The sequence below is a fragment of the Acinonyx jubatus genome, chromosome C2 (assembly GCF_027475565.1).
Source record: "Acinonyx jubatus isolate Ajub_Pintada_27869175 chromosome C2, VMU_Ajub_asm_v1.0, whole genome shotgun sequence".
Taxonomy (NCBI): domain Eukaryota; kingdom Metazoa; phylum Chordata; class Mammalia; order Carnivora; family Felidae; genus Acinonyx; species Acinonyx jubatus.
In genome coordinates this window covers 93,179,554-93,206,500 of record NC_069384.1, presented here as the reverse complement: position 1 = coordinate 93,206,500, position 26,947 = coordinate 93,179,554, and the positions used below count along the sequence as shown (strand labels likewise).

The following is a 26,947-nucleotide window of genomic DNA, read 5'->3' as shown; positions in this document are numbered from 1 at the left end:
ACTTAATTTCTTTGGAGTAAGATGTTCAAGGGTTCAGGAGACATGGAAGCCCAAGTCCAGGGCAGCAGAATTTTAGCCACCAAGAAAGCAGATCCAATACTTCCTAAAAAATGCCACAGGTTATAGTTTTTCTGGACTTAAGCTGTGGAGACCAAATCTCAAATTCTTGCCCACACGCATCTTCCATGGGACTCCTAGGCATTTACTGAAATTCACCATTATAAAAATGGGGCAATAACTCTGTTATTCTATTCCTAGTATTATCTCCTAACAAACCTCAGAGACTTGACTTAGAACCACTAGATTTTAAGGCAGCCTTGGGAGAATCCCAGTGTACCCCACACCCCAAGGGTTTTGCCCTGGGAGCATAAACACATAGGCTATATGGAGAGGGAGAGAGGGTACACCTAAGGGAAGGAGAGCTACTAAGTGTGATTTCAGTGTTAATTTTTTTTTTACAAAGTTTCTGTAAAGCCTCAAACTTTAAACAGATTTGTAGCTCTACCTACAAAACATGAGCTCAGAAAGAGAACCAGTACCCCCATAAACTCATTTCCCTTGTTATACGCATCTGCAAGGTGCAGGTTCGCCAAGATGAACAGTACTTGAGGGACTCGACGAGATGGAATTGCAACAGTACTAGGAGGAAGGGCTCCTATTTTGCCCCAGCCTGGCCAGTCCCAGATTCAGGGCATAGAGACCCCTGAGGCTGCCATACAAGGCAGTTTCCAAGGTTGCTATGTGCTCAGAGCTCTTTGTCTCTGATTAAAACATCCACCAGAACCACAGCGATGACTGCCTTTCAGTGGGGGTTGTTACACAGATGAGCGTCATTGACCCCCTCAACTCTTCAACTGTAATCAGGAGGTAGAGAAAATGAAATGCAAAAGCTGCTCTATCAGGAAGGGAGCATTCAACACAATGATGTGACCTTCCCAAATGGCTCAGGTAAATGACATCTTTCAAAATTCTACCACCTAATTTACTCAGGCCTTGGAAAACAAGCGATGTGTCTGAAACTAGCAGTTACTAGATGGGCATGATACTCTGGGAGCATTAAGGCTTGAGAGCTTTGCTGAAATATGAACAGAACACACTCCCCATGGTAAGGAAAGGGCCGAGGGAAGGCAGGTGCTGCTCCCACCCTGTAGTTTCAGTTGCCAAATCTGATTTAGGCAGAAAGCCCACCTGCCTGACTTTTGAGGCTTGCCTACTGCCTTACTGGTTCCGTTGTTGTCAATGATAGCTGTAACGCGTTGGAACCTGAGTGTCACCTCCCTCAGGGGGTGGGCTTGTGCAAAGTGCCAGCAGCCCCTGCCCAGCTGCCCCCTATTGATAAGAGCAGAGCTCATACTGTCTACCTGAACCCCTAGATGTACCCATTCAGGGCTTCTCCTGGAAACGTCTTTTCCCTGAAGTCTTATGTATTTAGAAAATTGTAAATATTTTTACTTGTCTTTTCTTATCACCAAAACAAAATCTGTTCATTGTAGAAAATTTGGAATATAAAATATGTACCAGGAGGAAAAAAAAAAAAACAAGGGAAAGAAAAACCCCCACCCACTTACTAGAGATAACCACATTTACTATCTAATATCTATCCTTGTTACACATATTTGTGTGCGAGTACGTATATTATAATGTTCATTGCTTTATAACTTGTATTTTATACTTGGTATATGGTGATCATCTTTCCATGTCATTAAATATTCAGTCCTCAATAACTTCACTTTTAAACAATTTATTTATTTTGTATGTGAGAGAGAGAGAGTGAGCAAGCAGGGGAGGGGAAGAGGGAGAGGGAGAGAGAAAATCCCAATCAGGCAATGTGATTTCAGCACAGAGCCTGATGCGAAGCTCGAACTCACACACTGTGAGATCCTGACCTAAGCTGAAGCCAAGAGTCGGATACTTAACCAACTGAGCAACCCAGGTGCCTCTGTATTTGCACTTTTTGACATTGCCAGATGGCTACCTCACAGTGACACCCAACTCCAACATGGACTGCCTGTCTATAACTCTCTGGAGAGATAGGGAAGATTATTGAACCTTCTGCTAAGGACAGATGTGCAGGCACCTCAAAACATTTAAAGAAAAGTCTTACAGATAGACACAAATGAATATGGACCAAGGAAATGCACCTGCTTCTTACAAGGCAGACACCAAGCAAGAATGACGGAGGATCACCCAGAGACTAGTCACCTGAAGCCACCACACACAACAGAAGTGCAGGGCTGAGATGACAGTAAAGGGGGCTGCTCATTGCTGAGGAGTCATCCTGCTTAGCAACGTGGGAGAAGAAGAGGCATTTTCCTTCAGGTGGATTCTTGCCAGCCTGGCAGGACTTTGGCTTTGGGCCATTTCCCTAACTCTTCCTTCTGCCCAAGTAGAAGTCAGGGAGAAAGGGCATACTGCCCTCTTGAAAAGTGAGGCTTAGACAGATTACAAAGTCTTTAACAAGAGATGGCAATTGTTAAGTCAGGTACCATACCGAGCTAGAAGCCAGAACCCATGAAAGGAGAGGTTGCATCTCTAACACTTGGATTTTCAGGAAAATTTAAAAACCTGTCAAAATCTTGAAGTACGCCAGGCACTTCTGCTTCTCCACAGTGATAGACCTTCCCAATGAAAAGTAAACCTGGGGATCCAGGGGTTTCTTTTCTTTTCTTTTTGAAAATGTTTATTTATTTTTGAGAGAGTGAGCGTGAGCAGAGGAGGGGCAGAGAGAGAAGGGGAGAGAGAGAATCCCAAGCACGCTCCACTCTGTCAGTGCAAAGCCCAACATTCGACCCCACAAACCATGAGATCATGACCTGAACCAAAATCAGGTGCTGGATGCCTAACCCACTGAGCCCCCCAGGCACCCCATAGGGTTTTCTTTTCTGTTCTGGTTTCTGTTCACTGTTTAATGCACTGCTGCTGGTGCTTCATGGCTGAGGACCTGAAAACTTTACTTGGTCATCCTTTATAGCCCACACAGAACAGGGGTCTTCTATGAGTGGGGACCTCATATGGAGCAGAGTATTGTGTTACACATAACTCATTTTGTCTGAGCAGAAGTTCTCTTTCCCGACTTTGGAATCAAGCCAGGCCAGCAGTATTACTGGGGACTTCCAAGGTTCTGGCAATTATCTCAGAAATGGCCTGAGAGTCATTTCTGCTTTATTTTTACTTTGCTTAGCAAGAAAAACTACTAGGGCTTGGCTGTCCATTATGTTGTTCAAGGTGAAGGTTAGCAACAAAATTTGTAATTTCATTCTCCTATATTGTAACTCAAGCCAGATAACTGTGGGAACGATCTGGTTCATACTGACATTGCTATCCCTGATAACTTTGTGTTATAATCCATGCTTTCTAGCTGGCCCCAGTTTTGAAAGGAGATTAAATACACACTACTTTGTTAGAAAAGCAACATACTAATATCATTGGTTTTGACAGGCATTTTTAGACAAATAAGGGATGGAAAATCTTTCAGTTTTATTTATGTGGATCCAACATTCACTTATTCATTCAACAACCATGTATTAAGCCTGCCACTGTTCTGGGTGCTGTGGAAGATGCAAAGATGAAAAAAGGCACAGCTCTGTCCCCTTACCTTCTAGTGGGGAGATCAAACATGTTCACAAGCAAGCATATAGTATATATAATTTAATCAGTGCTACAAGAGAAGTAAAGATACATTTTATGAGAGTTCAAGAAAGGGAAGGAAGTAGTTGGAAGGATGGAAGAAGACTTCATAGACAAGATGACATTTGAGCTGGACCCAAACAGGTATGTGAGAATGGGTGGGAGGCAATTCCAGGCAGAAGGAACAGCATAAGCAAAGAAAGAGAAGTAAGAAAGTATGGATCTGTAGGAAACAGTGAGGAGCTTTGTATGACTTGAGTATAGGATGCATAAAGGGAAGGGCAAGGAGGGAACAACATTAAAAGTGAAAGTTAGATGAATATTTTGGAGGATGTTGAATATCAAGCTAAGAAGCTTTGGATTTTATTCCAATAGCTGCATGACATCATCAGAGCAGAGAAATAATGTGGTATGAGTGACTGGAAGATGGTGAGGGATGAGAGGTGAGACTGCTGTTGCTATGATGGAGGCAGGAGTTAACAGGGCCCGAACTGGGATAGAGACAAATAAGAAGGCAGAGGCAGAATTCACAGGGCTTAGCAACCAGTTATAGGGGTGGAGCCAAGGACTTCTGACAATGACATTCTTTAGGTCAGTGGTTCTCTAGCTTCAGCACATCAGAATCACCTGGGGGGCTCGTGAAACTACAGACCATGGGCCCCATCCTCAGAATTTGTGATTTCGGTTTGGCATGGGTCCCCAGAAACTGGCATTCCTCGCAAGTTCCCAGGGGATGCTGGTGTTGCTGGTCTGGGGACCATTCTTTGAGAACCACTGCTACAAGTCCTCTGTGGCTCACCTTTGTGACTCTGGGGAAGCAACTGCAAAGGGACAAGGGTGTGGGGAGGGGAAGCAATGATTCGAGTCAGTATAAGTGAATTGGAGGGGACTTGTCCTTTGAACCTAGAGCCTCCCAGATGTTCTGGAGCAAAAGGGCCTACAGATGTTTACTGTACACAAAGACATTTGTATTCACCTCTAAGCTGGCGTACAGAAGGACATTCATCTAGGGCTCAGGCATTTTGTTTTCCTTCGAAAATATACAGGCTCTGATCTGATGGGGAGGCAGTGTTATAATGGTAGAACCAACATCCTTGAGTCTGCCCCTTGCGCCAATGATTTAACTTCGTGAAGTCTCCGTTACCCTGTGTTTTTGGGATAACAATGCCAGCGCACAGTGCCGGGAGGAGTAAGTGTGGAAGTCCATGGGAAGCACTTGGCACCGTGCCCAGCACACTCTGCAGATTTTGGTTTCCCCCCTACTCCCACCCTGCAAGCAAGCATGAGGGAAGTGGGTATTGCCCGTGGTGAAAGCCTTAGAAGCACCCTCAGAGACCGGAGGCCCCACAGTGACCTGGTCACACCTTTGGATTAAGCCTCACGACAGCGTAGCTCTCTTTGCAAATGCCAGCATGTTGACTCCCTAAAACATATGGGAAAACCAATTTGTTGGGTATCTTTGGTCTGCTGGGAGAGCACGGCGAAGGACAGGGAAGGGATATCTGCGATGACACAAGGACACAGAGGGAGGAGTTGCTGGAAAAAAAGGAAAGTTTTGTCTCCTTTAAAATTTTGTTCAGGCCGGGCAGGTCTTGGCCAGAGCAGTATCCCTTAGGGCCTCTTGAGGCTTTGATCCTCACAGTGAGACCCCTGTGAACCTTACAAGACTTTAAGAGTGCCTGGGAAAGAAATGAGCGGGTAAGCATTATTTTTCCTTTAACCAGATAAATCTGATGTCACAACATCCCCAGACAGGAAAGCAGAATGTAGACTGGACAGTGAATCACAGGGGGAAGGACGTCTCACTGAGCCCTGTTTCACGGGAACTTGATGACAAATAAGAGAGCCTGAGGCCCCACACCCCCACCCTGGGAGAAAGGGTTTGGGAAACAGGCGGCTCCGTCATTTCAGCCAGATGAGTTAGTTGGAGGAGGGCTGGAGGAGAATGAAATGTTACAGATGTGGTTCCCCTGCTCTGGGCTGGTCACACCAAGGACACCAGAAGGTTAGGGCCCTACCTATCCGTTTAGTGGCGAGGGAGAGAGAGAGAAAGCAAGGGGTTTCACTAAATGGCTTCACTAAATGACCCCACTTGCCATTTTAGGATTTTGTGATAGGAACGAACAAGCCTGACCTGAGCCAAGCCTCCACTTGACATACCTTCCAAGTGATGAGTAATGAAGGGGAACACCAATAATTCAGGTCCATCAGGTCCCTAGATGTGAATCGGCACCCTTCCTCCCTCCCTCCCTCCCTTTCTTTCTTTCTTTCTCTCTCTCTCTCTCTCTTTCTTTCTTTCTTTCTTTCTTTCTTTCTTTCTTTCTTTCTTTCTTTCATTTTTCTTTTCTTCTATTTTTCTTTCTTTTTTTAATTTGAGACAGAGAGAGAGCATGTGAGAGAAGGAGAGGGGCAGAAGTGTGTGTGGGGAGAGACAGAGAGAGAGAGACAGACAGACAGACAGACAGACAGAATGAAACTCAAGCAGTGCAGAGCCTGATGCAGGGCTCTGTCTCATGACCGTGGAATCATGACCTGAGCCAAAATCAAAAGTTGGATGCTCAACTGATCGAGCCACTCAGGCGCCCCAGGAAATAAACTTTAAAAATGAAGTCACGGTTCGTGACTTTGAGCCTCTGCACTGACAATGTGGAGCCTGCTTGGGATTCTCTCTCTCCCTTTCTCTGTTCCTCTCCCACTTGGTGTACTCTCTCTCTCAAAATAAATAAATAAACTTAAAAAGTTTTTTAATTAAATTTTTTGTAAAGTTTATTTCCTTTCCTCCAAAATAGATCCAGTACGGATACAAAGGAATACTACACAAGTAACATAAGTACCTCTGCAGAACGCTCTGTAATGACAAGGGATGGCAAGGCAAGCCACAAGAGCAGGATAACCCCGCTGTCAGTTAAAAAATAGAATGACAGCCCAACGTGGGGTGCTTGGGTGGCTCAGTTGGTTAAGTGTCCAACTTCAGCTCAGGTCATGATCTCGCAGTTTGTGGGTTTGAGCCCCATGTCGGGCTCTGTGCTGACAGCTCAGAGTCTGGAGCCTGCTTCGGATTCTGTGTCTACCTCTCTCTCTGCCCCTCCCCTACTCGTGCTATCTCTCTCTGTCTCTGAAAAATAAACATTAATTTCTTTTAAAAAAACTAGAATGAATCAAAGACTAGAAAGATGTCTCAGGGGTGACTCTGGTGGTACAGATAACTTTTTTCCCTTTTTCTTATCTGAGTTTTTAAAAATTATTTACAAGTAACCATGTATTACTTTTGAAGTAAGAAAAGACAAAATTATTTAATTAAAAAAATATATCCAGTATAGAAAATGGTGCTCTCTTTTACTAAATGTGAATATAAACTAATGAATATAAAATATTCAATAAAATAATATAAAATATAATATATTTACAAAAATATAAACACTAATGAATATAAACTAATGAATATAAAAGCTAATATAAAACTGTATGTTAACTATACTGGAATTAAAACAAAAAAAGTTCTATGTGAATATAAACTATATACAATTTGTGACCTGTATTTAAGCATTTTCCATGTTGTTAAAAAAAAACTGTATTGTTATTTTGTTAATGTTTGTTTTTGAGAGAGAGAGCGAGCATAAGTGGGGAGGAGCAGAGAGAGTGGGACAGAGAATCCAAAGTGAGCTCTGTGCTGACATTGCAGAGCCTGATGCGGGGCTCAAATTCATGAACTGCGAGATCATAACTCGAGTCAAAGTCAAATGCTCAACCGACTGAGCCACCCAGGTGCCCCCACAGTATTATTTTTAACAGCTGCATAGTATTTTATCATATAAATATATCATACATTTTTGTCTCAGTCCCCAGTTGTTGGCTATTTGTTGTTTCCAACTTTTTATTATTACAATAATGCTACAATCAATATCTTTTTAGCGTAACTTCCCCATACATATCTTTGAAAATTAGTCACCTGCTGATTTTATCTTGCCCCTAATTGCCTTGGAAGGATTGTATTTCCACATACTCACGCAAGTGCATCAACACCTTTTTCATTATATAGCGATAAACTCTTAATTTTCTTGTAAGGACTCTTACACTAAGACTTTCTTGTAAGATTGTTAGGCATTTGAATTGCCAAGACAGTTGTCAAAGACACTCAGTCCTATGTCTATTTACAGGGAGGAAGCTGAGGCCCAGAGAAGTGACAGGACCCGCCCTAGGGCACACGGTTAATCGTGACCTGGCTGGAAAAGCAACTTTGAATATTTTCCAAGGACTGGGAACTTTGGAGGATCATGATACACTAAATGGTAGAAAGAGAGAATGAAAAAAGATTTGCTGGTAGGAGGGGGAAGGAACAGAAGGATTAATGGGACAAAGAGAAGGCACGTTTACTTAAGGGGAGAGGGAGAGGACAGACCAACAATAGCAACATAAAAGGAAAAAGAAAAAGCAATGAGAAAAGCTAACATGTTGAGACCATTTACAGCAGGGGTTCCCAACCTTGGCACTACTGGCCTTTGGAGCCAGATGATTCTTTGTTGCAGGGCGCTGTCCTCTGCATTGTAGGATGTAACACAGTGTTCCTTGCCTCCTACCCACTAGACATCGGTAGCACCCTCTGCCCAAGTTGTGACAACCGAAAACATTTCCAGACCTTGCCAAATGTCCCCTGGGAAGCATATCAGCCCGAGTTTAGAACCGCTACTTTATGGTATTGTTCTCCACCGAAACCACTGGAGAAATACAGCCCCCACCCTCTCCTTATTGATGGAAAAGAATCTAAAATATCTGCTGAAAGAGGAAATTGGAAGCAAAACATTTGAATGCATTTTAGACATTATCCCCAAACCATAAGGTTATGCTGCAAGGCAGGGAAGAGAAATTATTAGATAAAGCCCATTTTTCAGATAAAGAAAATAAGACTGGAAATATATAATTTGCTTTGGGGACTAAGATGAGTCAGAGAGAAACCAGTAAGAGAAACATGAACTTAGGCTCTGACCTTTAGAAAGAAGAAAAACAATTTTATCACTAATCCCTGCTCACTTCAATCCTGGATCTTTGTGAGAAAAAGGAAAGCAATTTCCATTCTACCTAGTAGCTGATGCAACATCAGGAACGGTAGTAACAGAATTTTTCTTCCTATGAAGAATAAAAAGCAGAAAACTGTTAAGAGTTAGATTCCCTGATTTAAATTAAAAAGAAGTCATGGGCACCTGGGTGGCTCAGTTGGTTGAACATCCAACTCTTGGTTTCAGCTTGGGTTCTGGTCCTGGAGTCATGGGACTGAGCCCCAAATCAGGCTCCATGCTGAGTGTGGAGCCTGCTTGGGATTCTCTGTTTCTCTCTCTCTCTCTCTCTCTCTCTCTCTCTCTCTCTCATTCTCTCTCACTCTGCCTTTCCCCTGCTCATGTGCTCATGCATGCTCTCTTTCTCTCTTCCCCTCTAAAAATTAAGAAAAGAAAAAAGTCATTATGCACCAAACACTATAAAGTGCCTCACACATTATCTCTCTGAAACCTCACATCAGCCCTTTCAGCTGGGTCCTGTCATTATTTGACAGATGACCAGCTGAGAGCCAGAAGTTAGGTAACATGTCCCAGATCACACACTAAGTGAAGAGACAAAGACTTCAAACCAGGCCTGCGCAATTCTCAAGGCAGGACAGTAACCTCTTAGCATCCCTGCCTCTATTGACAAAGCCTACTCCTCTAAGATTGCCATATTGTCTCATTTTAGAATGTTTTCTCAGAAATCCCACAGTTCACTTCATCATGGACACGGACAAGAGTATTGGGCACTGCCTGTAACAGAGAAGTCTAATCTGGAAGCTCCCCCAGAGTGCTCACACACATCCTAACTGTGCAGGAAAATGAACAGAATATATCTCATAAGGTGCTGTCAGAATCCCAGTCCTGGGTTTGTACCTTCCTCTGGCTGCCTTTCACAGAACACAGAGGATATCTAGCCCCCCAGAGTCATAGCTGCTCTGGCGTGGCTGACCAGCCATGTTCCTAGAAAGTGCTTTGGTTCCTGTCTTTCTTCCTTTCTTTCTTTCTATGTTTATTCATCTTTGAGAGAGATGGAGAGACAGAGCATGAATGGGGGAGGGGCAGAGAGATGGAGACACAGAATCTGAAGCAGGCTCCAGGCTTTGAGCAATCAGCACAGAGCCTAACACGGGGCTCGAACCCACGAACTGTGAGATCATGACTCGAGCCGAAGTCAGATGCTCAACCAACTGAGCCACTCCAGTTCCTGTCTTTCATAAACACAATTAGGGCATCTCTGTCAGACTTTAAAATGTTTTTTTCCATTATTAAAGTATAGTTTGACATACAATGTTACATTAGTTTTACATGTAAAGCATAGGGATTCTACAATTCTATAGATAAGTGTAGTGACCAACTGTCACCATATAATGTTATTATATATTATTGACTATATTCTCTATGCTGTAATTTTCACCCACATTTGAGTTATTTTTAAAATTGTTTTTTAAGGTTATTTATTTTGAGAGAGAGAGGGAAAGAGTCTCAAGCAGGCTCCGTGCTGTCAGCACAGAACCTGACATGGGGCTCAAACTCGTGAACTGTGAGATCATGACCTCAGTCGAAGTCGGATACTTAACCAACTGAGTCATCCAGGCATCCCCATCCACAACTTGTTTTTGAGACTCTTCTTTTTAGAAGAGTTTTAGATTCGTAGCGAAATTGAGCAGAAGGCCCAGAGATTTTTCATACACCCCTACCTCCACACAGGCACAACCTGCTGCCATCAGCAGTATAGAGGGTACATTTGTTACTGTTGATGAACCCACATAGACACATCACAATCACCCAAAGTCCGTCATTTACGTTAAGGTTTACTCTTGGTGATGAGGGGTTTTTTGATTTTTTTTATGAACTTTTTTTGGAATTATACTTGATATTTTTATAAAGAACTTCTACAGGATTGTATTTTAAAAACCATTTTGTTTCTACCAAAGGGAGGACTTTAGAAGGCAAGAGCTGTTTTTCATGCCTTTCCCCTTGTACGAAAATATTCTGAGTGACTTGGATGCATAGTACAGATGTTTCATGCCTTCCCTTTCTTCCAGGATGACAAACAGTTATATTTAGTTATAATAATAGTTATATATAATAGTTATAACAACAATAGCAAACAGTACAATCTGCTTACTCTGAGCCATGCACTCTTATACATGAGCCATGCACTTTAGACTTTCATACATGAAGAACTGAGGTCCAGAGAAGGTCCATTACTTTGTCTGAGGTCATACAACTAAGTACTGCAAAACTTTACATAACAAAAGAGTGGACATTTTTCATTATGGTTAAAAAGGATGTCTGCTCTCAATACAAGCTGCATATAGACAGTTCTCAAGAGTGTAGCCTTGCTTCCTTCCACAAACATTTACTGAAACCCTACTGTGAGCCATTCAGAGAAGGATGGTGCCTTGGGCAGGATTAGAATTCCTAGTCTGATGTCTAGGAATTGATGTCAGCACTGGATAGAGGCATTCAAGGTCATAAAAAGTCCTTTGTAATATGAAAAAAAAAATCTCTCTCTTATTTAATGCTTTCATGCAGCAATAACCCTCCCATTTCTGCTCTCAGGAGAAGGTGGCAAGTGGGCACCCACTTTCTGTTCATCTACTCAACTCAGGGTTTCCCTTCCAGCTTCGTGAAATGCTGCCCAAGGTGAACAACGCTGTCCTGAAGGCCGGAGACCTCATGTAACTCCTCTCTGTGGCATTTGACACTCTTACCAACTTCCGCTTCCTGGAAACTAATTTTTCTTGCAACTCTAGTTTTACTTTCAGAAACCACCCTGTTTCCCATACCCCTCCCACCCCTCTGATGCTACTTCGTGGTTTTTTTCAGTACAATTAATTTCAAAACTTGGAACTTTAAACCTACTTTGTGCATCAGTAACCTACAATGGTTTTGACCAAATTGATCAGCATCACGTCCACTGGAAGAATGAGAAAACCTGGAGGGGAAAGCCTTGAGGTGCCCAGTGATTCAGGGAGAAGCTGGATTCCCAGCTCCAGCACGGCCATGAGCTTGGCTGTGTCTCTTCTGAGCATTTACTGTCAACCTTCAAAGCAGGAGCAGCTCATTGTTTGCTATGAACTATATTTAGGAAACACAAAGCCTGCTGAGTATGGAAAGACTGCAGGTTTGGGCAGAGGGCGGGGCTTTAAAGGCCTAGACCCATGAGAAACACTTATTTCATTGAGTGTTATTTTTAAATGTGCATTTCCTCACAATAGGGCCCCAGGTTCTGCTATCCTTAAAGGGTTACAGATTTTCCCTCCCAGTGACAGATTGCACAGCTACATCCCAGAAGACATAAAACTCCTTCCAGTCATCCCAGAATTAGGTCCATAGATTTCCAGTTATAGAAGAGAGCCATTCTGGGTAACGCAGCAGATGTAAATTGTGTGCCTGAATTGATTTTGCATTAATTTCTCGTAGGCTATTTCAATGCTGCTTAAATACCACTTTTTAAAGCTTGTATGGTATTGTATTTTAAAAGCTGATTTGTTTCCACCAAAGAGAGGGCTCCAAGAGGCAAGAGCTGTTTTTCAAACCCTTCCCCTTGTGAGAAAGTAGTTTTGCCAGTGAGGAATTTTTGGTAGTGAGCTGTCTGTTTGCATAGCTCCTGTGTATATGTTTTTATGCTGCTTCCGTATTCTTTCTTTTGCAAGACACATCATGGGGTGCAGGCTTCAGCTTTCATATCTCCTTAAAGGACCAGCCCTGCACCCATCAGAACTGAGTAAAACAGTTGTACATGGGTTCAGATAACAGCACCGTGTGCCCTTGCTGCCCAGTGCCTTAGGCTGTGAGCTCTTAGCTCTCCTCCTTGATCCAAATGCTTTTAGAAACCATCAGATGAAGAGCAAAAAGATAATCTATAAACCTATTTTTTTTAAAAGAGAGATAGGGGGTAGAACTCATATTGAGTCCTGAACCTGCTACAGAAGGTCACCTTACAACTATCAAAGCTTGAACTTTCTCATATATAAAGCCACATGGAACTCAGCAAAGTAACAAATAGCACATCAGCTGTTCCTGCCACCAACACATGCTTCCAGCACAGGCTCTCGGTCGCATTTCTTCATTGTTGTGGCCTTGTGTGCTAGGTGTAGGTTTTGAGACACTTTACAAATGGTTTGATGAATTGATTACACTAATTACATTTCAAATTACTAAATATTAACTATTTAATTAAATATTAAAGTACTGAGAGAACTGAAAATGCAATCGAATCAGTGTGTGCAGCTATTATGAAAACGGAAGTTTCCATGAAAACGAAAAGAAATGGTTCCCATGAAAATGAAAAGAAAGGGAAGATGAACGTGGTTCAGGCATAGGAATAATTCCACAGTACAAAGAGGGAAACCTATAACATGGAATACGCAACTGAAAGTTTGTGAGTGGTAAGAAGCACTGACGTTGGATTTCTATTATCCTAAGAATAATTCGGGGAAGGCTCCAGACTCAAGGACGCTGGGACTAAAAATTCCCTTCAGAGATGTAACCTTAAAGGGAAAGGTAATTTTGTGCCAAGCCTCCGTGTCTACCAGGGGCCTGCTCATTTTTAGATTCTAGCACCACCTAGAGGAGAGAATGAAATAATTCCCGCCCACCGCTGAGTCACAAGAATCTTTCCTCTGTTAACCATTGTGCAGTTTTCAAGGCATTTGCATCTTAATATCTCATTTGATATTTAGTTAATTTTCTTCGAGATAGGATTTCCTATATTCATTGTATGGATGAAGAAATTAATCTCTCAGCAGCTTACTGTACAAAGAATTTGACCAATTTTTCATGTGACCAAGCATTCTCCATGAATTAATTTTTTTTTAGCAATGGTATTTGAGTATAATTTACATACCATGAAATTCACTAATTTTAAATATACACAAGTCAATAATTTTTTAGTAAATTTACTGAGCTGTGCAGCCATCACTATAATGCAGTTTTGGAACATTTTCATTAGCACAGCAAGATCCCTCCAGCCTCTTTCACACTGAATCCCCCTTCTCACCCCTGCCCCAGGCAATCACCACTCTGCTTTCTGTCTCCATAAATTTGCCATTCCTGGAGATTCCATAGATACAACACGTGCTCTTTTGCAGTTGGCTTCTTCCACTTAGCATGATCTGTTTGAGGCTTATCCAGGCTCAGCCTTTATCAGGATTTCATTCCTTCTTATTGCTGAATAGTGTTCTATTGTATCAATAGACCACATTTTACTTGTCCATTAACCAGTTGGTGGACATATAAGGTCATTTCTAGTTTCTTCTATTATGAATAACATTTGTGTGAAAGTCATCTTTTTAAGCAAGAGTCTTTCGTTACTTAAAAGGGTTGTGGGGACACCTGGGTGGCTCAGTTAAGCATCCAGCTTGGGCTCAGGTCACCATCTCATGGTTTGTGGGTTCAAGCCCTGCGTCAGGCTCTGTGCTGACAGCTCAGAGCCTGGAGCCTGCTTCAGAGTCTGTGTCTCCCCTCTCTCTCTGCCCCTTCCCCACTCATACTCTGTCTCTCTCTCCATCTCTCAAAAATGAATAAATGTTTAAACATTTTTGTAATAAAAAAATTTAAAAAAGGAATTGAATAAAATGTGTAGTAGGAGATTGATTACATAAACTATGTGTATTGGGGGAAAATTAGGATAAACTCTCTGGAGATGCCCAAGAGAAAGACATTTGGGTCTCACGTTCAATACATGCACACACACACACACACACACACACACACCCAGGAACCAAGGGGCTCTTGGGAATATACTCTTGGAAAAACAAAGTGTAGGGAAATAATTGAAGATTTGCTTTGATGGATTAACAGGATTCAAAGACAGTCTTTGTTGTTGTTGTTGTTGTTGTTGTTGTTGTTGTTGTTGTTGTTAAGTAAGCTCTATGCCCAACATGGGGCTTAAATTTATTACCCCAAGATCATGAGTTGCTTGCTTTTCCCATAGAGCCAGCCAGGCACCCTTCAAACACCATTCGTAAGAAATTTTTTCTTGTTGAGTCAATGCAATATGTAACAGATACAGACTTTGTTAATGCATCTGAGGTTGGGGGTTCCATTATAATCCTTCCTCATCGTGAAGATATCCATGTGAAGACTCGTTAAGATGGTGAATGTAAATCTTCCAAGTCTTTCCAAATCTTAGCACAGAGCCTGGCACACAGTGAGTACTGATGTTATTTTTGTAGGGTTGGATTGTGCTCTAGATACCCAGAAATAATGACACTGACTGCTGTTTACTCCAGCGAATGTTTCATGTGCTTTCATTGGATGTTTCTGGCTTGAGATCCAGGCAAACAGAGGTATAAATTTATTTTAGAGGTAATACAATGTTTGTGGAAGTGGAACCTCATTAAAAAAATATTGCTTATCACCCAGAATGCCATAGGCTGGTAGGAAGATGTAGTGAAAATCTGAAGGGAGTGCTTAGGACTTAGGGGGATAAATACCGGAACAATTAACATGATAAGTTAGCAACTCATTTTGCATATAAAAACATTGCTAAGGCTCTACAGAGTTTTTTTCTATTTATGGAAACCAGTCAGAGGTTCTTGGGTTTAATCAAAATTTAATACCCTGTGAGGGGAAATATGAAGAATACAAATTCTCAGTAATAGGCAATATGTCAAATGCAGTAAGTGCCAGTTTTAAAATAGTCCTTTTTGCTGTCCCTCCCCTTGTAGACTGTGCACCTGATCTGTAGTTAGGAAAACATGGCCAGAGCCATATTAAGTCTCTGGGAAAACAAAGGAATGAAATACATATTCTGTAGCAGGAAATATGTCCAAAATTCAACAAAACCATAATCTTTAAAATGATAAAGCAGCATACTCAAAAATGGCTAAATCAAGGGACTTTCCTCCAAGAAAATTTGAAGACTCTTATTTCATGTGGGGCAGGGCAGGTGAGACTTCCGTGAGCTGCACACACCTTTATATTCACTGGAGTGTAAATTTGAGAGGCCAAAGTAACCATGCGTTCCAGAAATCTTTTTGCTGAATAAGCCAAAATCTGAGGAGGGAAAGCCATTGGATGCACTTATCTGACACCAGAAGAACACAGTTCAGTCAGGCACAGAAATAAACACAGATATGCTATAGGCCTACTTAGGGAAACATCAGACAGTATCGACTTGGTGAAATACACGTATGGAGGATAGCAATCCTAGCAGGTTATTTTGGCACATTGACTTATTGGCACCAGTTTCTGTCGCCTTGTAGCCACACCCTTTGCCCTGTGACTTTGCAATTCTCACTAGAGGCATGGGTGTTGGGTTGGAACATGAGGTTTGCTGCAGCCAATGGATTGTGGGCAGGGTGGCCACATGCCAGTTCCGCTTAGTATTTAGGAAGCATTTGTGCTTTCGGTGCCCTATTGTGCCTCTGCCGTTGTCATGAGAAGAAAATGTTGTGGCCAGCCCAGTGGCCCAAGTAGGAGGAAGAGAGACACATGAAGCAGGTCTGGACGCACACTCAGTCTAGATTAGCTACTCCCCGGCCAACCCACAGACGTACAAGCAAGAGTAAGTAATCATTGTTCAAAGCCGTAGGATTTTGAAGCTGTCAAGCAGCATTATTGTGACACTAAGTTACTGATATAAATGGCTATTTTATAGGGCTAGTTGACAGAAAAGCTGAGAGACTATTAATCTGAGAACTATCAGATCTTCATCTTCACATTTATTCTGTATGGATAATAGAAAGTTAAATTTTCAACAGAAACCTGAGTGTTTCCTATATCAAAAATTGATAGTTGGGCCATTCGAGAACTGAGAAAACAATTTCTGTACAGATTTATGTAGGATAGGGGTTGGGGACAAGTGTGCTTGGACTTTTGTTTAGATAACTAATTCTAGGGGCACCTGGGTGGCTCAGTTGGTTAAGCGTCCAACTTCGGCTCAGGTCACGATCTCGCGGTCTGTGAGTTCGAGCCCCGCGTCGGGCTCTGTGCTGACTGTTCAGAGCCTGAAGCCTGTTTCAGATTCTGTGTCTCCCTCTCTCTCTGACCCTCCCCTATTCATGCTCTGTCTCAAAAATAAATAAACGTTAGATAACTAATTCTACCTCATGCAGCCCACTCTGAAGACACTCCTCTTTTCACACCCTTCCTCCCCAAATGCTAGAAGACTTGTCAGTTTTCTGTGTCTCTCCTTGAAATCCTCTCTTTTCAAATCTAGTTGGGTTTTGTGCAGCATGAATTCTCATTTGTCAGCCTTCTTGAATAACCCTGGTACATCTAAGAGCTGGCAAAAGGTTTCTGGCTTAAAGTAAGAGCGGAGCAGGTGTCAGAGCCATGGTGGCAGCCCAGGGAATCCATGATGGAGCTGACTGGACACAGGAATTGGGACAAAGCTTGGGGTCAGGTCCACGCTGGAATTTTGTTCCTAATTGTTTTGAGACCAACAATTCCAAGTTTTCTATTTCATACATGTTTACTCCATCTTGGATAAATGGAGGGCTAGGGCTCAGATTCCAGGCTGGAATTCCAGAAGCCTGAGTTGGGTATGAGGTTGAAGTGGGCCGGTAGACAGCAGAGATATGAGGCAGTCCTAAGCACCAGTGTGAAGGGACTGGACAGAAAGACACCAATAAGAGGCAATAGAGTCAGAACCAGACTGGAACAGCTGGAACATGCCAGAACAGCAGGTAGGACCAGGGCCTGAAGAGACGCTCTGGGCCCCAGTACCTGGCTGGGGGCATTTGGGTAGGTGCTACTAGCTTTGCCTGGCTAGAGCTCCGGGCTAGTTTGGAATGAGGCTCACTGAGAATGAGATGGGAGAGTTGTATGGGTCTGAGTCTGCCAATCATAAGTAGCAGGGAGCCCTTCCTTCATGCTGGCTTTCCTTCCTGAATCCTTATCTCTGCCTGAGCAAGATGAATTATAAAGAAAGGAATGAAGACAAAAATCACCTAGTATATTCCAACTTTTTAGAACTGCTTAGAACTCTCTAGTGAACAGTCTTTCTTCCGCTGCCAACCAGGAATTTTGTACTTCAAAAATGTCTGTGCTCCTAACATGTAACTTATTCCACTCCCTACCACTATGTGCCCCCACTACTTTATTTTCCTGCCAGGAAATAACAGCGTTCTACCTCCTTGAAGGGGATTAAGTCAATGTCTCACTGAGAGCTGAAGATAGACGCTAAAGAGGAGATGGGCATGATCTTCAGAAAAAGAACTTTAGCTTCTCTTGAAGGGAGGAAAGATGTAGATGGCTGTCTGCATGTGGTTCTGACCTACCATCTGGTGACATCCAGTTGCTTTGAACTGAGGGATTTCCCAGGACATAAGACTTTCAGTATTAATACTGGGCCAGTCACTGGATTTATGCTCTAGAAGGTGACAGACTTTTTAAAGGGTTAGCATATGGATGCAAAGGGACAGAATGCTTGGTAATGTGGCTGTATAGGTTATACACTGCCAAGTAACAAATTTTATTAGCTTTCTATTGCCTCATGAAAAATGACTACAAATGTAGTGGCTTAATCAGCACACATGTATTATCTCCCAATTTCTCTGAGTTAGGAGTCTGGGTATGGCTCAGCTGGGCCTCTGCTGAGGGTCACACAAGGCTGTAATCAAGGTATCAGCTGGGCTGCATTTTCATACAAAGGCTTGTCTGGGGGAAAAAAAATCTGCTTCCAAATTCATTCAGGTTGCTGGCAGGATTCATTTTCTTGCATCTACAGAACTCATGATGGCTTGTTTGTATAATAACAGAGGAAGAGTCACTGGACTCAGAGAAAACCTAGTTCCTGCTTTAAGGACTTTCACTTGATTAAGTCAAGGTCACCCAGGATACTCTCTCTTCTGATTAACTCAAAATCAACTGACCTTAATTATATCTGCAAAATCCCTTCACCTTTGCCATATCCTATTGTCCAGAAGCAAGTCACAGGTCCTGCCTACACTTAAAGATGTGAACTGGGGCGCCTGGGTGGCGCAGTCGGTTAAGCGTCCTACTTCAGCCAGGTCACGATCTCGCGGTCCGTGAGTTCGAGCCCCGCGTCGGGCTCTGGGCTGATGGCTCAGAGCCTGGAGCCTGTTTCCGATTCTGTGTCTCCCTCTCTCTCTGCCCCTCCCCTGTTCATGCTCTGTCTCTCTCTGTCCCAAAAATAAATAAAACGTTGAAAAAAAAATTAAAAAAGATGCGAACACCTGGGATCAGGAATCATAGGGGCCATCCTACAAACCGTTGTCATGCAAACCATCTCAAAACATAGGGGCTGAAACAACATTTAAAAAAAATTATTTCCTCATGATTCCATAGGCCAGTAGTTTGGGCTAGGTTTAGCAGGGCCATTCTGCTGATGACACTTGAGGTCACTCATGTGATTACAGATAGCTGACAGGTTGGTTGGGAGCATATTAGTCTAGGAGGTCTCAGCTTGACATGGCTCCACATGGTCTCCTCCTCTAGTAGAATGACCTGGGCTTCTTCACATGGCAGTCCCACAGTAACAAGAGAGAACAAGCCTTGGTGTGCAAGTTATTTTCAAGCTTGCATCACATTTGTGAATATCGCATTGGCCAAAGCAAGTCCTCTGGAAAAAACTGGAGTCAATATGGGAGGGATCTACAGAAGGGCATAAATAGAGGAGATGTGATTCATTGGGGGTCGTTCCTGGAACCAGCCACCACAATGGCATTGGGAGATGCAGTCAAAACTCCTCTTGCTCAGGTTTGGAAGGAGGGCCAATAGTTACCTATCACTAGTGGAACAGGAAGACCATACAGCACACATGGCAAAAACAGCTACAAAGTTCTCAAGATGAGAGGACTGTCCCCAAGTTTTCTGGACTGAGGTTCATGGGTTTCATAAATGGCCCTCGGGGGGTGCCTGGGTGGCTCAGTCAGTTAAGCGTCCAACTTCAGCTCAGGTCATGATCTCACAGTTTGTGGGTTCGAGCCCTGCACCGGGCTCTGTGCTGACAGCTCGGAGCCTGGAGCCTTCTTAGGATTCTGTGTCTGCCTCTCTCTCTGCCCCTCCCCGGATCACACTCTTTATCTCTCTCTCTTTCAAAAATAAACATTTTTTAAAAATGGCTCTAGGTAGAGGGAGGGATCTTCTTAATAACAGCTGACATTGGACCTCTCAGTACGTTGGCAAGTCTGAATTTCTAAGTTTGACTTAGAAAAAACAAAGCATAAGAGGTTCGAGCAGTAACTTTATGCTGTGTATTTTTACTGGGATCTTTATAATTTGAAATCATAACACCTTGCTGCACATTTTCACACCACCATCACCCCTGGAAAATCTCTTTTTAGGCTTTTCTTTACAGCTCCATATTCAAACTGGATAGATTCTAGCAGACAAGAATCATTTATGCCAACACCCAAACTCCTAATAATTGCAGTCATAAATGCTACTGAACTATCTGCATCATGGGCTAAACAGAATGAAAGCACAGAGCTTTAAGTGAGAAATTATGAAAAAAAGTAATGAAAACTTTGGATTGAACATATATTCTGAATAAAGGAGGGAGAGGAGAAAGTGGTTAAGAGAATAAAGCAGGAAAAGGAAGCATGGTGTTCTTCTTTCTCCGTTATTACCTGGATTCAATAATATTTTTTTTTAAACATTAAGATTAGGTGGTGTATTACTTTAAACCAACTTGGTCTTTCAAGTAGGTTCTGTGTTGGTGGACATTGCTAGCCTCCCATGACTGGAGTTCGTGAGAGCTATAGGTTTCCCCCACAACCTTCCTACTGGGTGGTATGCTATAGCTAAAGGAATCTCAAACAGGATTCTTTCATAAAAGCATATGTTAACAAACAGGCACACAAGGAGTCATGCCTGTTCCTGAAGCTCAGAAAAAAGACTATGGCCTCTTGCATGGCTGAAGGCTTCGTATTCTGACAGTAGGATTTTCTTCTTTTTAGCCTAAAGCACCATTAGACGTCCTCTATTGGATCTTGCAACAGACATAGGTGTACTTGTCTTAAGTGCTGGCAAAAAGGACCTAATGGAATCCTAGACTTGAGGTATTACTCTGAAGTCAGTAAGACGTGGACTTGTGTGGTTCTGACACCATGTATCTTGAACACCATTTGCCCATGAAAACTTGTTTCTTTTCAAGATAATACACAAAGGCAGTCTTAAAAAAATCTGACACATTAGAGACAAAGCTAAAATCTTCTCTATGATAGCCCCCAATCTCAGTTTCATTCCCAAAGGGAACCACATATACTTAGATAGGTACTTATAAACACTTTACATAATGGTCATGTTATTCCAAAATGAATCTTTTACTTATTATCTCCCCAACTTTTTATTATAAAAGCTTTCAAACATATGGAAAGTTGAAAAAGCATTAGTCTTCATATACTCTCCACCTAGGTTCATTCTGTGATATGTACTCTTTTTCTATAAGTTTATATATTTAACTGTATCTTTTAAAAGAATATGATACTTCATTCTTAAATATGTCACACGCAGCTCTGAAAAATATTTCTGTCATCTAACATAATTACTAAACCTTTTAATTTCGATTCTGTTAAGTGTTATAAAAACTTTGGAAAGAGGGACGCCTGTGTGGCTCAGTCAGTTAGGCGTCTGACTTCAGCTCAGGTCATGATCTCATCGTCTGTGAGTTCAAACCCTGCATCAGGCTCTGTGCTGACAGCTCAGAGCCTGGAGCTTGCTTCAGATTCTGTGTCTCCCTCTCTCTCTGCCCTTCCCCCACTCGCACACTGTCTCTCTCTCAAAAAAAAATAAACGTTAAAAAAATTCAAAAAAATTTTAAACACAAACTTTGGAAAGAAAGAAGAACATAAAAAAGAAAAATAAAAGAAGAAATAAGACCACCACCCAAAGATAAACTCTACTTACATTTTGTATCTTTAATTCTAATCTTAAAGCTGATTTTTAAGTAAAAATCAGCATTTCCTAAAGTGTATTTCATGCCATGGTTAAAAGACATTCTGTGACAGAGTTCAATTGTCCACTAAATTTGAAATACGTAAGTTTTAAAACTCTCTGTGTGATTCCAATGTGCTGCCTAAAGCTCGTGCTTATCAAAATGCTGTTTTCCATAGAATCAATCAGGGACTTCTTAAAATACAGATTCTGATCAGTGGGGCCCAAGATCCTGCATTTCTAGCATCTTCCTAGTTGATGCTGAAGCTGTTGGTCTGTGAATTATTTTTTGAGTATAAAGGCTTCACAGCACAATAGAAGAGTGATGGGATAGGGTAGCAGATGTGGTATTATTTTGGAAAGGTCTTTCTAAATAACTGTACTGTACCACCTGAGCCCTGCTGCTTTAAAAGTCTAAGGTTATAACTTTAGTATAATAATAAAAACGACCTTTTTTATTGAGTAATCACTATCTCTATATGCTCTATATACGTTACCACATTTAAACCTCCAAATGTCCCTATCGAGTAGTATAGCAATGCTGTTGATGTACCATCCAAATGGCCCTCGCTACACTTCCAAATCCGCCTACAGCCATAGTGAATGGTCCCCATGCACCTGCTTACCTTTAGCACCCATGTTGCTCTGCTGCTCAGCCACAGGATCTGGCTCAGTTCCACGCGAGAAAGCTGGCAATGCCAACCGCTGTCCGATCATGGTTTGTTTCACATATGCTGTTTAAATACAAGAATGTTCATCGAAGTTTTATTAATAATAGCCCCAAGATGTAAACAACCCAAATGTCCGTTAACAGAAGAATAGATATAGTTTATTTATACAGTAGAAAACCGCAAAGCAATAAAAAAATAATGAACGACCACTGCTGGATGAATCTTACAGATAACCATGTCAAGCAAAAGAAGCCCAACAAGTTACCTGAAGTTCAAGAACAGAGGGAGGGGCCAAGATGGCGGAACAGCATGGAAGTTTTTTTTTGCGTCTCCCGTCCCTGAAATACAGCCGGATCAACACTAAACCATCCTGCACACCTAGAAAACTGATTTGAGGATTAACACAACAATCTGCACAACCTGAACCAGAGAACTCAGCAGGTATGCAGTGGGGAGAAGTGAACTGGGGGAGAAAGCCCCGGAGGGCAGGGAGCTGTTTTTGCTTGAGGAGAGAAGACTGAGACAGGGTGGGGGGGAGAGTATGGAAAACATCCCTCCTGCCTGAAAGCAGCTGGAGAGAAAAAACAAGAGTATGCAAGGGACTGAACAAAAAAGGGAGAAAGGATAAAGGAGAGGGTTTAAATTCCATTAAGACTCTATAAACAGTGCAGAGTCTGAAACTCAGCAGCTCTACCTGGCAGTGCGCTGGTAGGAAGGGCGAATCCCTAGGAGCAGAGAATGCGGTCCTCGGAGCCCTCAGGCCACAGGGGAGAGGCGGTTCCCCCGCTGGGAGGACATTTGGTAAAGGCTGTGCGCAGCTTCCCCATAGGCAAAGGCCCCGGGGGACCCAGGAGAACAACCACATTCACTGGTGCTGGAGCAAGAATGTTAAGGGTGAAGCCTGGCGCCAGATGTGTGTTGTGATTTTCCATAATCCCTGAAACGCTGCTGCTACACGATCGCGTGAACTCTTTCTGGGGCGGGCTGGCACCCGGCCGCAGTCTCTGGGCATCAGAGGCAGCACAGTCCCGCGAACATTCCTGGGTGCGGCTGGCACCTGGTCATTGCTCAGTGAGACCCTCCCCCTGAAGGTCTGGGAGGGTCAAAGCTGCAGTCCCTCAGAAGAGACGGGTTGGGAAACACAGCCGCATCTGAGATAAAACTCCGGAGGGAGGTGCCGCCTGGCAACGTGACGGCTTGGTCACTGACAGTATAAAAGCGGAGAGGGGACGGAAGCCGGAGACAAAAGACGGGTACCCGATTGCTGGTCGGGGAGAGCACATAGTTCTCACACTAGATACTTGTTATCTGGGTGACGCCATTTTCACCCCTCCAGCGCATGCGCATGCACACCTACAGCAATCAACCCAGTAAGCTAAGCAGCGCCATCTAGTGGAGAACGGAGACATTACACTAAGCCCCACCCAACTGGGCCAATCTCGCTCTTCAGGAACACAAGTCTCTCCGCCGGCTTAGTTTACGGACTATTAAGTGCTTCATAGTTCGACTTCTAGGGGAAACCGATGTCATTTCAATCATACTTCACTCTGTTTGCTGGTCTATCTATTCAATTTTTTTTTCTTATTCTTGAATACAGAAAGAGAAAAACATTTATTTTCCATATCCATTAAAGATATTTTTCTTTAATTTTTTCCTACTATATTTTTTTACTTTTTTGTAAAATTTTCAAATTCTATTTTTTACTTCCATCATTTCATTTTATTCTATTTCATTATATTCATTTTTTCAAATTTTCAAACATTTTCCTTTTTCTTTTCTTTTCTTATCTTTCCCTTTTTTTCTCTATTCTATCAAGCTCCTTGAAACAACCAGACCAGAATACACCTAGGATCTAGCATCCTTTATTTGGTTTTTGGGGGGTTGTTTTTAATTTTTAATTTTAATTTTTTTAATTTTAATTTTTTTTACTGTATTAATTCCTTTTCTTCCTTCAAAATGACGAAATGAAGGAATTCACCCCAAAAGAAAGAACAGGAAGTAATGACAGCCAGGTACCTAATCAACACAGATACAAGCAAGATGTCTGAACCAGAATTTAGAATCACGATAATAAGAATATAGCTGGGGTTGAAAACGGATTAGAACCCCTTTCTGCAGAGATAAAAGGTAAGTCAGGATGAAATAAAAAATGCTATAACTGAGCTGCAATCTCGAGTGGATGCCACAGTGGCAAGGATGGATGAGGCAAAGGCTATATCAGTGATATAGAGGACAAACTTATGGAGAACAATGAAGCGGAAACAAAGAGGGAGATTTAAGAATTAGAGAAATCAGTGACTCGTTAAAAAGGAACAATGTCAGAATCATAGGGGTCCCAAAAGACGAAGAGAGAGAAAAAGGGGTAGAAGGATTATTTGAGCAATCATAGCGGAAAACTTTCCTAACCTGGGGAAAGACACAGACATCAAAATCCAGGAAGCAAGAGGACTCCCATTAGATTCAACAAAAGCCAGCCATCAACAAGGCACATTATAGTCAAATTCACAAAATACTCAGGCAAGGAAAGAATCATGAAAGCAGCAAGGGAAAAAAAGCCCTTAACCTACAAGGGAAGACAGATCAGGTTTGCCACAGACCTCTCCACAGAAACTTGGCAGGTCAGAAAGAAGTGGCAGGACATATTCAATGTGCTGAATTGGTACTTCAGTATTAACCTTTGGTCTTTGTTATCAACAATCCTCCAATGACTGTTCAGTTAATACTTACATTCAATGCTCTCTGTTAAAATGACCAATGTGGCTCCTTCTTTTCTTTCTTTCTTCCTATCAGTCGGGGTTCAAAACCCTAGGGGATTATATATTAAGAGATTGCAAAGAATTACTTTGTGCAATTGTGGGGACTGGCAAGGCAAGGCTGAAGTCTGTAGAGCAGGCCATCAGGAATGATGGACTGGAACTGTTAGGTACAAACTCTTGCCTCTGCAGGCAGAATTTCTTCTTCCTGAGGAAAGCATCAGTTTTGCTCTTAGAGCCGTTCAACTGGTGGACTCAGGTCCAGCTAGAGTATCCAGGATAATTTCCCTTACTGAAAGTCAACTAGTTATGAATTTTAATTATATCTACAAAATACCTTCACAGCCACATTTGGATGAATGTTTGTTCAAATAACTGGGGACTAACTAGCCATGTTGACACATAAAACTGAAAATCACAGGGGCGCCTGGGTGACTCAGTCGGTTAAGTGTCAGACTCTCGGTTTCAGCTCAGGTCATGATCTCATGGTTCGTGGGTTCAAGCCCCGCATTGGGCTCCATGCTGGTAGTGTGGAGCCTGCTTAAGATTCTCTCCCACCATCTCTCTCTGCCCCTTCCCTGTTCTCTCTCTATCTCTGTCTCTCTCAAAATAAATAAATAAACATTAAAAAAAAAAACACCTGACAATCACAACCTACCTTTGACTTCCCCCAAAGCTGTGATAGAGAGCTGTATGCACTGAGAGCTTCTCAAGTGTTCACGCATCTCTGCTGCTTTGCTTGAGGGTTTACAAGAGTTATGTTCCATGTGACACCTGTGAAGCAGGACTGAGCCTGCTGCTCACGGCCATAGCCTACTCACAAATGCTCTCATATTGGTGCTTCCCCTTCCCTGCCTCACTTTTCCTTCTTCTCCCCTTGAGCTTTCTGGGGTTACCCCCCAGCAAATTACCTGCATCCTAGTCCATTGTGCAGGGTCCACCACTGGGGAAACACCAATTATGACAAGTAAGTATCATCATCCACTCCATTTTATGCCTTCCTGTCCTCTATACCAGCCAAAATGATCTCTTAAAAATGTATTGTATCAGTACCCCTCCAACCCACTTAGAATCCTCCAATGGATTCTTAGCAATTAGGACAGAATTCAACCTCTTAACTAAGATGTAAAATTTCAACCTGGCCTGCCCTTGCTGTGATTCCAATGTCATTTCCTACTATCTCCTCATTCACTTTCGGCTACGCTGGCCTTCTGCTTGCTCCTTAATCACACCAGAGTCATTCTGCCTGACACTTTGCATTTGCTATCCCCATTGCCTGAAACATTTCCACCTGTTTTCACATGGATGACTCCTTTCACCACTCAGATCTTTCTGAAATGCCACTTTCTTAGAGAGACCTTCCCTTAATCATTCTACTAACATAACATTCTTTCTTCTAAGACTTGCAAATCTATTATTCACTTCACAACACCTCTGCTTTTCTTTTAGGACTTCCGACTATCTGAAATTCTCTTCTTTTTCTTTTACTTCCTGATTGTCTGTCTCCTTTCCCTCTGCCTCCAGATATGTATTGATCACCACTGTATCCTCAGGACTCAGAATAGTGCTCAAGGCATTGAAGACCCTTGTTCAATATTTGATGAATAAATAAATAATTATAAAAACACATATAGTTTAAAAACCTGAAAATCACTTCCGACCATGTCTATGAGTCATAGTAGGGATGACTAAGGTGGAGTAAAGGTGAACTTCACAAGCATTGGAGTAGAGGTCAAGATACTGAGAGGTCAAGGTGTTAGAAGAGCTACCTATCTGGACAATGGGATGACCCTAGTTAACAGTAAAAAACAATGAAAAATCTCTGTGGTTTAGGTGGGAGTGAACAGAGGATTGGTAGATGATAGGTAGAGAGTAATGAAATATAATATTAAGGTATTTGTTGTATGTGTATGTTTTTTAGGATTCTCAAAAATCCCCTCCATATCTGTTATTGTATTAATTCCAAAAGCACTCAATAATCCTATTGTTCATTTCTTATAGATTC

The 26,947-nt window shown here is 42.3% G+C and overlaps 1 long non-coding RNA gene across 2 annotated transcripts in view; it reads left to right on the top strand.

Moving 5' to 3' along the window:
- Positions 1–5,104: 5,104 nt before the first annotated feature.
- The window catches only part of LOC113599769 (uncharacterized), a 58,106-nt gene continuing 36,263 nt past the window's right edge, over positions 5,105–26,947 (top strand). Inside the window, exons 1-3 of one of the 2 annotated variants that reach the window (XR_008297823.1) lie at positions 5,105–5,325; positions 20,543–20,644; positions 22,419–22,630. This is a non-coding gene — a long non-coding RNA (uncharacterized LOC113599769). Of the gene's footprint in view, positions 5,326–16,037; positions 16,183–20,542; positions 20,645–22,418; positions 22,631–26,947 lie in introns of those variants that run through there. The other variant, XR_003420662.2, reaches the window with a different exon arrangement.